General features: G+C 44.8%; 1 protein-coding gene across 6 annotated transcripts in view; it reads left to right on the top strand.

Annotated features, from left to right (window-relative positions):
* Positions 1 to 15,745, top strand: part of BCL9L (BCL9 like) — a 170,723-nt gene that overhangs the window by 41,921 nt on the left and 113,057 nt on the right. The window lies entirely within an intron of this gene.

Here is a 15,745-nt window from a genome sequence, read left to right as displayed (position 1 = left end):
TTTCTCTGAATCCCCTCCAATTTATAAACATCTTTCTTGAATTGTGGGCACCATAACTGGACACAGTATTCCGGCAGTGGTTGCATCAGTTGTAAATACAGAGGTAAAATAATATCTCTCTACTCCCACTCGAGATTCCCCTGTTTATGCATCCAGGATCTCATTAGCTCTTTTGGTCACAGCATCACATTAGTAGGTCATGTTCAGCTGATAATCCACCACAACCTCCAAGTGTTTTTCAGAGTCACTGCTTCCCAGGCTAGAGTCCCCCATCCTGTTAATATGGCCTATATTCTTTGTTCTTAGGTGTATACATTTACATTTAGCTGTATTAAAATGCATATTGTTTGATTTGGCCCAGTTTACCAAGCAATCCAAATTTCTCTGAATCAATGACATTTCCTCTTAATTATGTACCACTCCCCCAATTGTTATGTCATCTGCAAACTTTATTAGTGATGATTTTGTGTTTTCTTCCAGGTCATTGCTAAAAATGTTAAACTGTGTAGGCCCAAGAACTGATCCCTGCAGGACCCCACTGGAAACACACTCGCTTGATGACAATTCCTGTTTACAATTACATTTTGAGACCTATCCGTTATCCAGTTTAGTAATCCATTTAATACATGCTATATTAATTGTATATCATTCAAGATTTTTAATCAAAATGTTGTGTGACACCAGGTCAAACACCTTACAGAAGTCTTAAGGATATTATGCTAACAGTGTTACCTTTATCAACCAAACTTGTAATATCATCAAAAAAAATATCAAGTTAGTTTGACAGGATCTATTTTCCAAAATCCCATGTTGATTTTCATTAATTAGATTCCTCTGCTTTAATTCTTTATTAACTGAGTCCCATATCAGCCGCTCCATTATCTTTCCCCGGATCGATGTCAGGCTGACAAGCCTATAATTACCCAGGTCATCCTGTTTACCCTTTTTAAAAACTGGCACAACATTAGCTTTCTTCCAGTCTTTTGGAACTTCCCCAGTGCTCCAAGATTTACTGAAAATCAACATTAATGGTCCAGCAATCTCCTCCTCTTAAATTCAAGTTAACTGGACCTGCTGATGTAAAAATGTCTGATTTTAGTAGCTTCTGTTGAACATCCTCCAGAGATACTAGTAAAATGGAAAGAGTGTTATCACCATATGATGAAATTATAGCTGGTTTTTCACCTAACACAGAACAGAAATATTTATTGAATAGTTCTGCCTTTTCTGCATTATTATTGTTGATAATTCTACCATGTCTATCTAGTAATGGACCAAAACCATTGTCAGGATTCTTTTTGCTCCTAATATCCTTAAAAATACTCCTTATTGTCTTTAACTCTGTTGGCCATAGATTTCTTCTTGCGTCCTTTTGCTCCCCTTAGCAATTTTCTATATTGCTAACTTTTGATTTATATCCATTCCTATTAACTTACCCTTTCTTCCATTTGTTATATATATTATTTTTCATAGCTGCCTTCACTTTCCCCTCTAAATCAGGTCAGTTTTTTAACCAGTATGGCCTTCTTCCTTGATTGCGGCGTTTGGGGCATCTAGTAAGATATTTTTAAGTGATTCATGATCATCATTCACATTTTTCTGATTTAATTCTTCCTCTCAACTGATTTGGCTCGTAATTGTTCTGAGCTTTATGAAATTGGTCCTATTAAAGTACCAAGTATATATATATTACAGGTCTGAACTTCATTCCTCACCTAAATGTATTAGTTTGTGGATTCACGTCCCAGCCCCTGTATCCAAGCACTGGAGCCAGAATTCACACTCTGAGTCTTTGAGTACAGTAGGATCCACACATCAGGGCATTAGTGTCAGGATTCAAAGCCTTCGGGTGAGGTAGACAGTATCATACAGATGCACAGCTCCTGCTCCAACCTGAGGGCTGTCACTCAATGGGGAGTCACTGAGATGTGTGGAATGTGTCATTTAAAGCATCACTTGAAAAATCACATTCCTTTTTATGAAAGAGACAAGGTGGGTAAGGTAATATTTTTTTATTGGACCAACTTCTGTTGATGAAAAAAGACAAACTCTTGAGCTACACTGACCTGAAGAAGAGCTCTGTGTAGCTTGAAAGCTTGTCTTTCACCAACAGAAGTTGGTCGAATAAAAGATATTGCATCGCCCCCCGTCCTTGTCTTTCTAATGTCCTAGGACCAACATGGCTGCAACAACACTGTAAACAGCAACAGAAGATATTCCTTTTACTATAACTTGAAACAGGGATATTGTGTCTTTAAGGCACCCCCTTCCCATTTTCCCTAATACCTCAAGGCCTCTGAGTGTTTCTGGAGGAGCGGATCAGTGCGAGAGTTTAAGGCATCTCTCCCAGCCCTGCTGCACTGCTCACTTACTGCTCTGAAGGCTGTGCTTTGCCATTTCCATGGAAACCATTAGTTGCTAAGCAACTGGAGCATCATCTGAGCTGAGCCCTCGCATCTAATTATCCCATCACTGTAGCTAAGAGGGGTTTAGGGGGGAGTGGGGGGATTAACTCTTCTAACATGGCAGATCCATTCACAACATTTAAAGGTACAGTGTCTACCCTTCACAGTGTGTATTGATAGGCACCTGATCAGGTGTGATTGTTTGGTTATCATGTATAATCTCAGCGTGAGAAAGTGGACAGGCTTAGGCGAGCTGCAGATACACCCTCATGTTCCTTACCCCTGTTAGGAGCCCTCAGTACCTCTGTCTACTTAAATTGTGTGTGCTGTCCTTAGATGTATGTGGACATTTGTATGTTGTGGACTCTGCCACATTTCTCATGTAGCTGCTTTCATAGAAATGTAGGGCTGGAAGAGAACTCAAGAGGTCATCTAGTCCATCCCCGTGTGCTGAAACATTATTAAGTAAACTTAGATCATACTTGACATATGTTTGTCAAACGTATTTTTACAAACCTCCAAGGATGAGGATTCCACAACCTCTCCAGATGAGCTGTTCCATTACATGCCTTCTTGCTGTCTGTGTTGTGGTCTGCTTGACATTGGGGCACAGACACTGACATGGAAACAAACTCCCCATGATGTCATCTCTGCTAGGTAGAGTATTGTTAATTCTTCAGTCTTCAGGCATCCTCATCCTGTTTGCTTTTAGAGATGGATGGAGCAAAGCTGTCACAATACACTACAGGAAAAAAACGTTATTGAGCCATTGTGAACCAGCCCAACTGAACTTCTGACCCACAGACTTTGGTCATTCAAATAAAACAGGAGCTGGATGGCACCTGCCTGTGTTCTGGTGTGTGCAAATCTAGAGCCAGATTGAGGTTTTACAAAACTAATTTTAGTCCTCAGTATTGCCAGCCTGCATTTGCTTCCCATTGACATGCTCTGAGTCAGTGGCAGGGTGACCAACCCCCGGAATGATGGGTTCCACCACCTTGATTGATGACCTTCCTGAAAGTCATGCTGCACCAAGTGCTTGTGTAAATGACATCACTTCTTCCAGTCACACTGACTGTCAGCCAGAGTGACATCAGTATGGAGAATGTTACCTTTCAGAGCCATGGGAACAAGGGGACCTGCCAGGTAGGCAGCAGTCATGTATGTGCATGTGCAGAAACAGTCCTTACCAATCTGAACTCTCCAGATGGTTTTTCTATCTCCCTACTTTTTCCCCGTTCCTCCCCCACCTCCTTGCCAATCAAACTCCTCTAGCAGCTTTTGTCTGTGTATGGAGTGTCTTTCAAAGTCTGTAATAAATACTAGCCTAGAGGAAATGGAAACCTCATGCTCCTTAGCACAAGAACAAAGATCATAGAGTAGCACAGAGTCAAAACAGTCACAGGGGAAGGCAATGAAAGTGTTGACCAGAGTCTTCAGCTATCAGTGATGTCAGCAAGCAGCCCATAACAATATACTCCATTACATACTGTAATGAATACAGAACATGCCTTGTAGCAGGTGCTTCTGCACAGCTGCTGCTCAGCCCCACCTGCCTGTTCATAGTGTCTGTGCAAGAAGATGGCACTTTTCAGAGAACTCCTTTCCTGCTCTCCTCTGGTTAGCCAGATACTGAGGAATTGCTGCTACTTCTCCTGAGAGAAGAGCACTTCTCTGGCTGCTGCTTGGTGGCTGGATCCTTGGCGACCTGGAGGTCTGCAAGGGAGCCTCCCAGCTGTTAGCATTGTTGCATGGAGACCATGACCAGCTCAGTGTTACTACAGAGTCTTTGGGTGGTGGTGGGTGCAGCATCTCAGGATGTAGGTGCCTGGGGATGGGATATCTTCCGTAGGAGAGCAACATGGTATAGTGGGAAACTTTTTGGGAGTCCCCATAATCCTTACACTGAATAGAGGGGAATCCCACCATATTCCCTGTCATTCACTGCACCTTTGCCCATCTTTGAACCCAGACTTCTGTCATGACTATGGCCTGCAGGCTCCATCAAGCCCAAGCGATATGCTGTGCCAATCTGTTACCTGTGTTTCCCCTTCCTTTTCCCTGGCACGATTCCAGGCCTTGGAGCTCTCTGAGGAATGAGTGATTTGGGATTAGGTGGGAGGCGGCTGCTTGGGAAGGTAGATCAGATATCTCCCCCCCTTGCCCTCAGGATGGGGAGGTTGTTATTAGAGCTCTATAATGATTGTGTGGAGGGGGCAGACAGAGGAGAGAGAGAGAGAGAAATATTTTGTCATGAAAACAGGAAATGTAATTAAAGCCTACATGGTAATTAAGAGCTGAGGATAAGGGGGTAGTTTTTGGATTTCTGGCTGGAATCTCAATGGCATTGGTAATTAGGCACCTTGCGTAACGCTAATAAATAAGGAAGAATAACTGGAGGGAAGGAGGGCATGGAGTGAGCCTTCAGCAGAGGAGGGAACAGAAGTGCAGAAGTTCCTGGAGTTTGAGGGAAGAGTGTTTAATGTAATGGAAGGTTCTGCTCTTATGGCTGAGGCTGGGAGAGGGGACTAGGAATATGGTGCCCATCTTTTCTTCTCCAGGCCTTTGGTCTAACTCAGCCAGATCGATAACAACGGGAAGCTGTTCCTGTCCAATGTCCTTGTCTTGCAAACCTGCAGCTCAATTAACTCCCTTGCCCCAGACTCAGCAGAGGGGCAAGGGCTGAATGAGTCATGGAGAATGAATTACCTTCTTGCCCTGAACCCCCACAGCTTGCAGCAATGCTGCCCATGCAGTTGCTGTCCTGTGGGTAGAGGGTTTAATTCTCCGCAGCTTTAGTCTGGTAGCTTTTTACACTTTAAAAAAAAACTGGATAAAACTTCTAAACTTCCGTCAGCTCATTGCATCCATGCAGGGGAGATCTTGGCTAGCTGCAGTCCTCAGAAGACAGTTAATGGGCAGGGCAGCTGCTACCATAGCTCATTTTGCTGACCAGGGCACCTGAAATCCTGCTAATCTCCCTCTTTTGGAAATGCGTGAAAATGCTTAATCAGGTTCAGGCCCCCAGTGGCTGCAGCTGCCTTTATTAAGGAATGTAATGCTTAGGGCTCGTTTAGACTACCACTTTTGTTGGTAAAAAGAAAAGGAGTACTTGTGGCACCTTAGAGACTAACCAATTTATTTGAGCATGAGCTTTCGTGAGCTACAGCTCACTTCATTAGACGCATACCGTGGAAACTGCAGAAGACATTATATACACACAGAGACCATGAAACAATACCTCCTCACACCCCACTGTCCTGATGGTAATAGCTTATCTAAAGTGATCATCAAGTTGGGCCATTTCCAGCACAAATCCAGGTTTTCTCACCCTCCGCCCCCCCCCCCCCCCACACACACACAAAAACTCACTCTCCTGCTGGTAATAGCCCATCCATGTATACATCCGATGAAGTGAGCTGTAGCTCACGAAAGCTCATGCTCAAATAAATTGGTTAGTCTCTAAGGTGCCACAAGTACTCCTTTTCTTTTTGCGAATACAGACTAACACGGCTGTTACTCTGAAACTTTTGTTGGTATAATTTATGTTGCTCAAGGGATGTGAAAAAACACCTTCCCCTCCTACAAGTGATATAAGTTGCACCCAGAGAAGCACTGATGTGGACAGCGCTCTGTTAGTGGGAGAGCTCTTCCCACTGACATAGCTTCCGTGGCTTGTGGAGGTGATTTTATTATGTCAATGGGAGCGCTCTCTCCCGTCAGCATAGAGCAGCTACATGAGGGATTTTACAGCGGCACAGCTGCATTGGTACAGCTGACTGTAATAAACATGACTGTAATTAGCAATGATGACACACTCGTGTGCAGGAGAATGAAGTGAAGTGAATGTGCAAGGGAGGAGGGGCTGCTGGGGGGGGCATGTACACAGGAAAATTGGGTGCAGTGAGGGAGTGGGGGCAGCCCTCTGGGGGTTTGCGTGCAGGAGAATTGGGTGAGGTGAATGTGCAAGGGAGGAGGGGCTGCCCTGTGGGAGTGTACACTGGAAGAGTGGGTAAAGTAGCACAGACTGCCCCATGTGTGCTCCTGTGTGCCCAAGTACATGTAACTGGTACATGAGGGCCCTGAGTCGGGAAGTGGGTAATTTAGAAGGCTGCTTGTGCTGTGTGTTGAATGCTAATGATGCTGCACAGCTCTCAGACAGAGGTGCTGCAGCTCCAGCTCCTGTCACTGAGTTTTACTGCTAGCGAGGCTGAGTCCCTGAAAGAAAGGAGTGGGGATGGGAATGGCAGAATGTGCCTGATGCCGGCATTCCTCAGGTCAGGAGAGCTGGACAGAGTAACTAGCCAGCCCTTCCATACTAGGGAGGCTGTGCAAAAATCTCCCCATTGCTGCTCTGGATTTCTGAGCGCAGGAAGCCCTCATGCAGAGCACCGACAAGGGCTCCCCATGTTGCCATGGCTGCTGGTGTTGGACCAGAGTTAACCTGTAGGGGAACTATTGGCACTATCTCCCTTGTGTGAACAAAGCTTCTACGCCTTATAGGTGGGGAGCACTTGTGTGACAGACATTGCTGTGGAAATGTGAAAAACCTGAGCATGCAAATGGTAGTTCTTTTCATCCAAGGGTCCCAAAGAGCTCAACAAGCTTCACTTACAGAGTTGTTTTCACCCACCCCTTAAATACACCTACCTCTGAGGTGGCACACTGCAACCGCTTACGCACAGAAACTGCAGGGGGAATTTAGGGAGGCAGAATGTAGCTACTCAAGTTGGAATTTGTCCAAGACGCTAGGGCTAACAACCTGACTCCCGCAAAAAAATATCACAGGAGTTGTAGTGGCCAGGTCCAAGACCTTGGCTATAGTCTTATCTGAAAGATGTGAAGTGGGCCTTCAGAGTATCTCACACACCACTGATTCAGTGGCAGACTTGTTAACAATCGAATTGCCAGCATTACTTTTCTTAGCACCTATATGAACCCCCATCCAATTACTACCTAAAGCCAAAACTGCTTAGCTTGTGACATCTGACAGCTTCCCAACCCCTGGTGACATGGCTGTAGAGAGCAGTGCTCAGATGAGAACATGTCTGACTACACACATTCACTCGTTCTTTAACTATAGAAATGACGGGACGGTTACTCTCAACAGACAAAACACTGTCCAAATATTAACCAGGTCTCCCAACACTTAATGGTGAGTGTCATCCCCATTTCCCAGAGGGAAGTGACTTACCCAGGGGGTCTCAGATCTGGGACTGGAACCCAGTTCTTGGCTCCTGTGCCATGCTGCATCCAACAGACCGCATTGTCTCTCTGTTTTTTCTTTTTGGCATGTTGGTGCTTTAAAAAGTCTTTCTGTAAGGAACCAATGTTAGGAGAGCAGCAGTCAATGGAACATTGTCAAATTCTCTCTTTCTCTCTTGGTTTGACAGTGCTGCTCGAAAGCAGATGGTCACTAATTAAAGGGAGTCGAGTGAGGAGTTTGCATTGGCCTCTGCATTCTTATTCCAAAGGAGAAAAACTCTAGTAGCCTTGGATGAACATCCTCTCCTCCTCCCTTGTATCTGCAGTGTGCAGTGATCTCAGTGGTGTCTGCTGGGGATCACTGTGGAGAATCCATCCTGCTCTGGAAATGGAATATCTAAAAAAGCAGACTCAGAATGTTTGCTAAGAGCCCAGTCTTACTGCCACTGAAGCCAGAGGAAAACATCTCATTAGGACTAGCCCTAGACTTGTGATGTGAGAATACAGGACATTAACATAAGGATCTTCCAGCTGCAAAGTTGGATGGAAGTGAACGAAATTGCAGGAGAGGGGCTTGAAAAACCATGAGGAGCCTTCATCCCCCACAGAAGCTAAAACTAAGAGCTTCCCCTTCCAGTGTGGAGAACAGAATTAAGCCTTTGGGGCACTTTATATCTCACTGATCTGTAGATTTAAGCTGAGCCGTCCCCTGCTTGGCACTCAGAACCCTTTTGTGTTCATTAAAACGTTACATCTTCCTTACAAGAGTGTACTTCAATCGCAGCCATCATCGGACTTTCTGTATACTGTCTGGGTTACTTCTCCAAACCCATGTGGCTTTTTCTAATGGTACTGAGAGCTAGATGGCTGGGGTAGCAAAGGGCAACCGTAGTGTTTCTATCTCTTTACTGTCAAGAATACTTGGTTCCTAGAGCCAGTCGTAACAGATGCACTTTCAATACTTAATGATCCCACCTCATGTGGAAAAGATGCATATGGGGAAAAAAGTATCGGCAGCAGTATATACCTTCTTCTCAACATCCAAGAAATGTGTAGTAGCTGTACCTCAATTAACATCTAGGATCCTGGTCCTCTGTGGGTTCCCTTTGTTGAAGTCCTGATCATTCTTCCTATCAATGCTATTGCTGAAGAGCTGGATTTCCTGGGGTTTGGACCAGCCCCCAGGTCAGTGAAGCTGAGGGATAGTCATTAGCCTATCCTATCCCCAGTCACACTGCACTGCTGTTAAGGAGGACCTTCAGGAACAGCATATTGCCCTTTTGGGTCAATGGTGCGCAGCTGAATTCTTCCACTCCCACTGCAGTGGGTGCTTTCTCATTCCCCACCTAAGTCCAGCTTGGGTAGGCCATAAGGAGATTGTTCCAGCTTTGCTGTGGTCTCTCAGTGTGATCCTTTCCCAGGTGCTGACACCAGCTGTAGTGCTGCATGAGCAACAAACATGGCAACTGCCAAAAAGAGATTTATGTGCCCCCCTGAATTGTAGAGTGACTTTACATTTGTACAGTGCCTTTCACCCAATGGAACTCAAAGCACCTTATTAACTGGGCAAATTATATAGACAGTACAGGGACCAACTCATCTGCTGCTGAAATGCAGCTGTCTTTGAGGTGGAATACAACAGCTGTTGATAGTGCACATTAGCAGTACTGATTTAAGACAGTGCACAAGGTGCCTTTGCTCCAGCCAGATTGCACGCTGCCATGAAGCATACTGCTCATAAGGGTTTTTCTCTCTGCCTTCCCATCACCCCACAGTGCTCTATTCTGGGTGAGCATAAAAGAACAGGCCTCTGCTTTGTCCCCAACTGCCCATCTCTCTGCACGTTTGTATCCTCACTTGTAGATCTGGCTCTCAACCGCAGGGGAGAGAGGTGATTCCTCTGAGTGCCTCACATATACCCAAGCAATGACCCCAAAGGCTGGAGCTATGGGATGCCTGCCTAGCCAACACCCCCTTCTTTGCTAGGTCTCTACTTGATGTGCAGATCAGATGCCTTTCCAAATCTGGGATTTGTAGAGGGGAGGGGCAGGATCATCTCTGCTGCTTGCTCCATGATAACGGGCTGTTCCAGCTCATCTGTGAAATACTGCTGGACGGACAGATCTCCACATTAGGAAATACCAATGTGCTGTACACTCACATCTACCCATGCATGCACACCCACATGCCTCTCATGCACGTGGCAAGTTGCTCATGAATCCTTGGGACCAAATTCAGCCCTTGTGTCCATTGCTCTGCCCAGATGCCCATTGTGCTGCTGTTTATTCTCCCCAGCTCCCCGGATGGATACCACTGGCCCCCATGCTGCCCGTGCCAGCTTTTTGGGGATTCCTGGATGGGGAAAGTGTATGAAAAAATAGAAAAGGACCAAAACAAGAACCTCAAATCCAACTCACCTTTTGAATTTGAGAGATTGAGTTGTATCACTGGATCTTAGCCTGCCTGCATAGTTTGGGCCTAGGTCAGATCCAGTACCATCAGGAACCTATGGTCTGGTTCCAGTTTGGTTCTCATGGATTTCCACTATTTCAGACCTAATCTGATGTGATTTTGGCGCTATCTAGCATGACGTAGCCTGATTTGACCCCTAGTTTAGCACTGAACTGGAGCACCTAATATTAAATTAGTTTGAATCCTGACATCCTCAGCCTCTAAAGGAAAATTTATTATCTGGTACTGCTGTGGCCACACTGGACACACCACCTGTCCCCTCTTTTGTAATGGAATCAGAGGACTGCAAGTTTGAGAGTGACATTTGTTTCTGTTTTCATGTCCTATCTTGGAGCCAATTAAATTTGCTGGCAGAAAGCTATCAGCTGTATGGGACTGTACTGCACCCTGGGTTGTTTTTTGTTTTTTTTTTTTTGCTGTGACATGTCACAAGTTGCAGGGTAAAATACTGGTAGATTTTGGCAGGAGTGACTCTAGGCACCTGTGAATCCTCCTAGTGCAGAAGCTTGGGGCAGATGCAGGTGGGTGTAGCTCTGTTCACCTTATATAGGGCCCCTGCATTTAGTGTTTTCAGGGCTCTTTATATAGGCCCAAGGAGCCTGGTTTGAGGTCTACTATGGCGAGAGCGGGAAACCCCAGTCCCTGTGTGTTCCTGACACGCACAGATCCATGCCTGCTTGGCCTCACTGAAGCATCAATCTCCTTGTCATGAAATATTCATGACTGTTTCCGAATGGGCTCCGGCAAAGCAAATCTACATGTTCCTCCCCTCCCCCTGCCCCCATGTGCATCCTACCCCTCTGCACACAGACACAGAGGCACAGCGTCTGCTGCAGTGAGGGTGTCTGCAGGCTTTGCTGTGAGTTCAAACCAGATTCAGGCAGCTGATCTCTATGTCTTTGAGGAAATAAAATAGAGCAGAAAAAAAGCAGCAAAAGCCCCAGGAGATGGTTGAGAGAATTAACCCTTTCGAGGTCAGGGAGCATCAAGGGAAAATCCAGAGTGCACCAGGCAGTCTGAACGGGGAAAGGGAGAATAAGATCTGGGGAATGGAACAGATTATGCAGGACTCGCCTAGGCTGGAGGGTGACTCTGAACTTTGGGAATCCTGCTGAAGTGCAGATCTGGCAGCACTGAGGCTAGGAATGCATCTCTTCACACCAGTGCCCTGGATCATGCATCCCGCTGCACTCAGAAGCACTGGGCCACAAGAATGGCCACACTGGGTCAGAGTGGTCCTTCTAGCCCAGTATTCTCTTTCAATAGATGCTTCAGAGGAAGTAAATAGAGCAGGGCAATTTATCAACTGCTTGTCCTTCAGGTCCAGCTTCTGGCAGTCAGAGGCTTAGGGACACCCAGAGCAGGGAGTTATGTCCCTGACGAAAGGCTAATTGCCATCGAAGGACCTATCCTCCATGAACTTAGCTAATTCTTTTTTGAACCCACCCAGTTATACTTTTGGCCTGGCAATGAGTTCTTTGTGTGAAGAAGTGCTTCCTTTTTTAATTTTAAACCTGCTGCCTAATAATTTCATCAGGTGACCCCTGGCTCTTACGTGGTGTGAAGGGGTAAATAACACTTCCTTATTGACTTTCTCCACCCCATTCATGATTTTATAGGCCTCTATCATATCCCCACATCAGTCGTCTCTTTTCCAAGCTGAACAGTTCCAATCTTTTCAATCTCTCCTCATATGGAAACTATTCCATACTCATTATTATTTTTGTTACCTTTTTCTGTACTTTTTCCAATGTTTTTTTTTCCCCCGATGGGGTGACCAGAACTGCATGCAGTATTCAAGGTGTGGGCATACCATGGATTTAAACAGTGCCATTATGATATTTTATCTCATTATCTAATTATCTATCCTAGTGGTTCTCAACCTATTTATCATTGTGGGCCGCATATGCACACATAGATGTACTACTTGTGTGGCCCTGAAGATGTCATATGGCCTGCTGCTCTGTGCTTTTTGGGCTGCAAGCAGCCCGTGCGTTGAGAATCACTGATCTATCCTTTTCTTAATAAAAAGAAAAGGAATACCAGTGGCACCTTAGAGACTAACCAATTTATTTGAGCATAAGCTTTCGTGAGCTACAGCTCACTTCATCGGATACATTCAGTGGAAAATACAGTGAGGAGATTTATATACACACAGAACATGAAAAAATGGGTGTTATCATACACACTGTAAGGAGAGTGATCATTTAAGATGAGCTTCAGAATAACAGCCGTGTTAGTCTGTATTCGCAAAAAGAAAAGGAGTATGTGTGGCACCTTAGAGACTAACCAATTTATTTGAGCATAAGCTTTCGTGAGCTACAGCTCACTTCATCGGATGCATGATCCGATGAAGTGAGCTGTAGCTCACGAAAGCTTATGCTCAAATAAATTGGTTAGTCTCTAAGGTGCCACACATTCTCCTTTTCTTTTTAAGATGAGCTATTACCAGCAGGAGAGCGGGGCGGGGGGAGGGGGAAGAAAACCTTTTGTAGTGATAATCAAGGTGGGCCATTTCCAGCAGTTAACAGGAAGGTCTGAGGAACAGTGGGGGATGGCGGCGGGGGAGGGGAATAAACATAGGGAAATAGTTTTAAATTTGTGTAATGACACATCCACTCCCAGTCTCTATTCAAGCCTAAGTTAATTGTATCCAGTTTGCAAATTAATTCCAATTCAGCAGTCTCTCGTTGGAGTCTGTTTTTGAAGTCTTTTTGTTGTAATATTGCGACCTTTAGGTCTGTAATCAAGTGAGCAGAGAGATTGAAGTGTTCTCCGACTGGTTTATGAATGTTATAATTCTTGACATCTGATTTGTGTCCATTTATTCTTTTACGTAGAGACTGTCCAGTTTGACCAATGTACATGGCAGAGGGGCATTGCTGGCACATGATGGCATAGATCACATTGGTAGATGTGCAGGTGAACAACCCTCTGATAGTGTGGCTGATGTGATTAGGCCCTATGATGGTGTCCTCTGAATAGATATGTGGACACAGTTGGCAACGGGCTTTGTTGCAAGGATAGGTTCCTGGGTTAGTGGTTCTGTTGTGTGGTGTGTGGTTGCTGGTGAGTATTTGCTTCAAGTTGGGGGGCTGTCTGTAGGCAAGGACTGGCCTGTCTCCCAAGATTTGTGAGAGTGATGGGTCGTCCTTCAGGATAGGTTGTAGATCCTTGATGATGCGTTGGAGAGGTTTTAGTTGGGGGTTGAAGGTGACAGCTAGTGGCATTCTGTTATTTTCTTTGCTGGGCCTGTCCTGTAGTAGGTGACTTCTGGGTACTCTTCTGGCTCTGTCAATTTGTTTCTTCACTTCCGCAGGTGGGTATTGTAGTTGTAAGAATGCTTGATAGAGATCTTGTAGGTGATTGTCTCTGTCTGAGGGGTTGGAGCAAATGCGGTTGTATCGTAGAGCTTGGCTGTAGACAATGGATCGTGTGATGTGGTTTGGGTGAAAGCTGGAGGCATGTAGGTAGGAATAGCGGTCAGTAGGTTTCCGGTATAGGGTGGTGTTTATGTGACCATCGTTTATTAGCACCGTAGTGTCCAGGAAGTGGATCTCTTGTGTGGACTGGTCCAGGCTGAGGTTGATGGTGGGATTGAAATTGTTGAAATCATGGTGGAATTCCTCAAGGGCTTCTTTTCCATGGGTCCAGATGATGATGATGTCATCAATATAGCGCAAGTAGAGTAGGGGCATTAGGGGACGAGAGCTGAGGAAGCGTTGTTCTAAGTCATCCATAAAAATGTTGGCATACTGTGGGGCCATGCGGATACCCATAGCAGTGCCGCTGATTTGAAGGTATACATTGTCCCCAAATGTGAAATAGTTATGGGTGAGGGCAAAGTCACAAAGTTCAGCCACCAGGTTTCCCGTGACATTGTCGGGGATACTGTTCCTGACGGCTTGTAGTCCATTTTTGTGTGGAATGTTGGTGTACAGGGCTTCTACATCCATAGTGGCCAGGATGGTGTTTTCAGGAAGATCACTGATGGATTGTAGTTTCCTCAGGAAGTCAGTGGTGTCTCGAAGATAGCTGGTTGTGCTGGTAGCGTAGGGCCTGAGGAGGGAGTCTACATAACCAGACAATCCTGCTGTCAGGGTGCCAATGCCTGAGATGATGGGGCGTCCAGGATTTCCAGGTTTATGGATCTTGGGTAGCAGATCACTCTCCTTACAGTGTGTATGATAACGCCCATTTTTTCATGTTCTGTGTGTATATAAATCTCCTCACTGTATTTTCCACTGAATGCATCCGATGAAGTGAGCTGTAGCTCACGAAAGCTTATGGGTTAATAAATGGGTTAGTCTCTAAGGTGCCACTAGTACTCCTTTTCTTTTTGCGAATACAGACTAACACGGCTGCTACTCTGGAACCCTTTCTTAATGGTTCCTAGCATTCTGTTAGATCTTTTTGACTGCCGCTGCACATTGAGCAGGTGTTTTCAGAGAACTATCCACGACTCTAAGATCTCTTTCTTGAATGGTAACAGCCAATTTAGACCCCATCATTTTGTGTGTATAGCTGGGATAATGTTTTTCAATGTACATTACTTTGCATTTATCAACATTAAATTTCATCTGCCATTTTGTTGCCTAGTCACCCAGTTTTGTGAGATCTCTTTGTAATTGTAACTCTTTGCAGTCAGTTTGGACTTAACTATCTTGAGTAATTAGTACCATCTGCAAACTTTGCCACCTCACTGTTTACTCCTTTTTATAGATTATTTATGAATGTGTTGAACAGCACAGGTCCCAGTACACATCTTTGGGGAACCCGCTATTTACCTCTCTCCACTGTGAAAACTGACAGTTTATTCATATGCTTTGTTTCCTGTCTTTTAACCAATTACTGATCTATGAGAGGACTTTCCCTCTTATCCCAAGTCTGCTCACTTTGCTTAAGAGCCTTCGGTGAGGGACCTAGTCAAAGGCTTTCTGAAAGTCCAAGTACACTGTATTGACTGGATCTCCCTTGTCCATGTGTTTGAGACCCTCAAAGAATTCTAATAGATTGGTGAGGCATGATTTCCCTTTACAGAAGCCATCTAGACTCTTTCCCAATATATCGTGTTCATCTAGGTGTCCAATAATTCTGTTGTTTACTATAGTTTCACCCAGTTTACTTGGTACTGAAGTTAGGCTTACTGGCCTGTAATTGCCAGGATCACCTCTGGAGCCTTTTTTAAAAAGTCCACCTCAGATTAGCTATTCTCCAGTCTTCTGATACAGAAGCTGATATAAGCAATAGTTTACATACCACTGTTGTTAGTTCTGCAATTTCACATTTGAGTTATTTCAGAACTTTTGGGTGACTACCGTCTTGTCCTAGTGAGTTATTACAATTTAATTTATCAATTTGTTCCACATCCTCCTCTGCTGACACCTCAATCTGGGACAATTCCTCAGATTTGTCACCTAAAAAGAATGGCTCAGGTGTGGGAATCTCCCTGACATTCTCCGCAGTGAAGACCATTCAAAGAATTCATTTAGCTTCTCTGCAACAGCCTTATCTTTCTTGAGTGCTCCTTTAGCACCTCAATCAGCTAGAGGTCCCACTGATTGTTTGGCAGGCATTCTGCTTGTGATGTACTTAAAAGTATTTTTGCTGTTAGTTTTTGTGTCTTTTGCTAGTTTCTCTTCAAATTCATTTTTGGCCTGCGT

Source organism: Caretta caretta, chromosome 22 (assembly GCF_965140235.1).
Source record: "Caretta caretta isolate rCarCar2 chromosome 22, rCarCar1.hap1, whole genome shotgun sequence".
NCBI classification, from domain to species: Eukaryota; Metazoa; Chordata; order Testudines; family Cheloniidae; genus Caretta; species Caretta caretta.
Note: the sequence above shows the minus strand (reverse complement) of the source record. Positions and strands in the feature narration are given on the sequence as shown.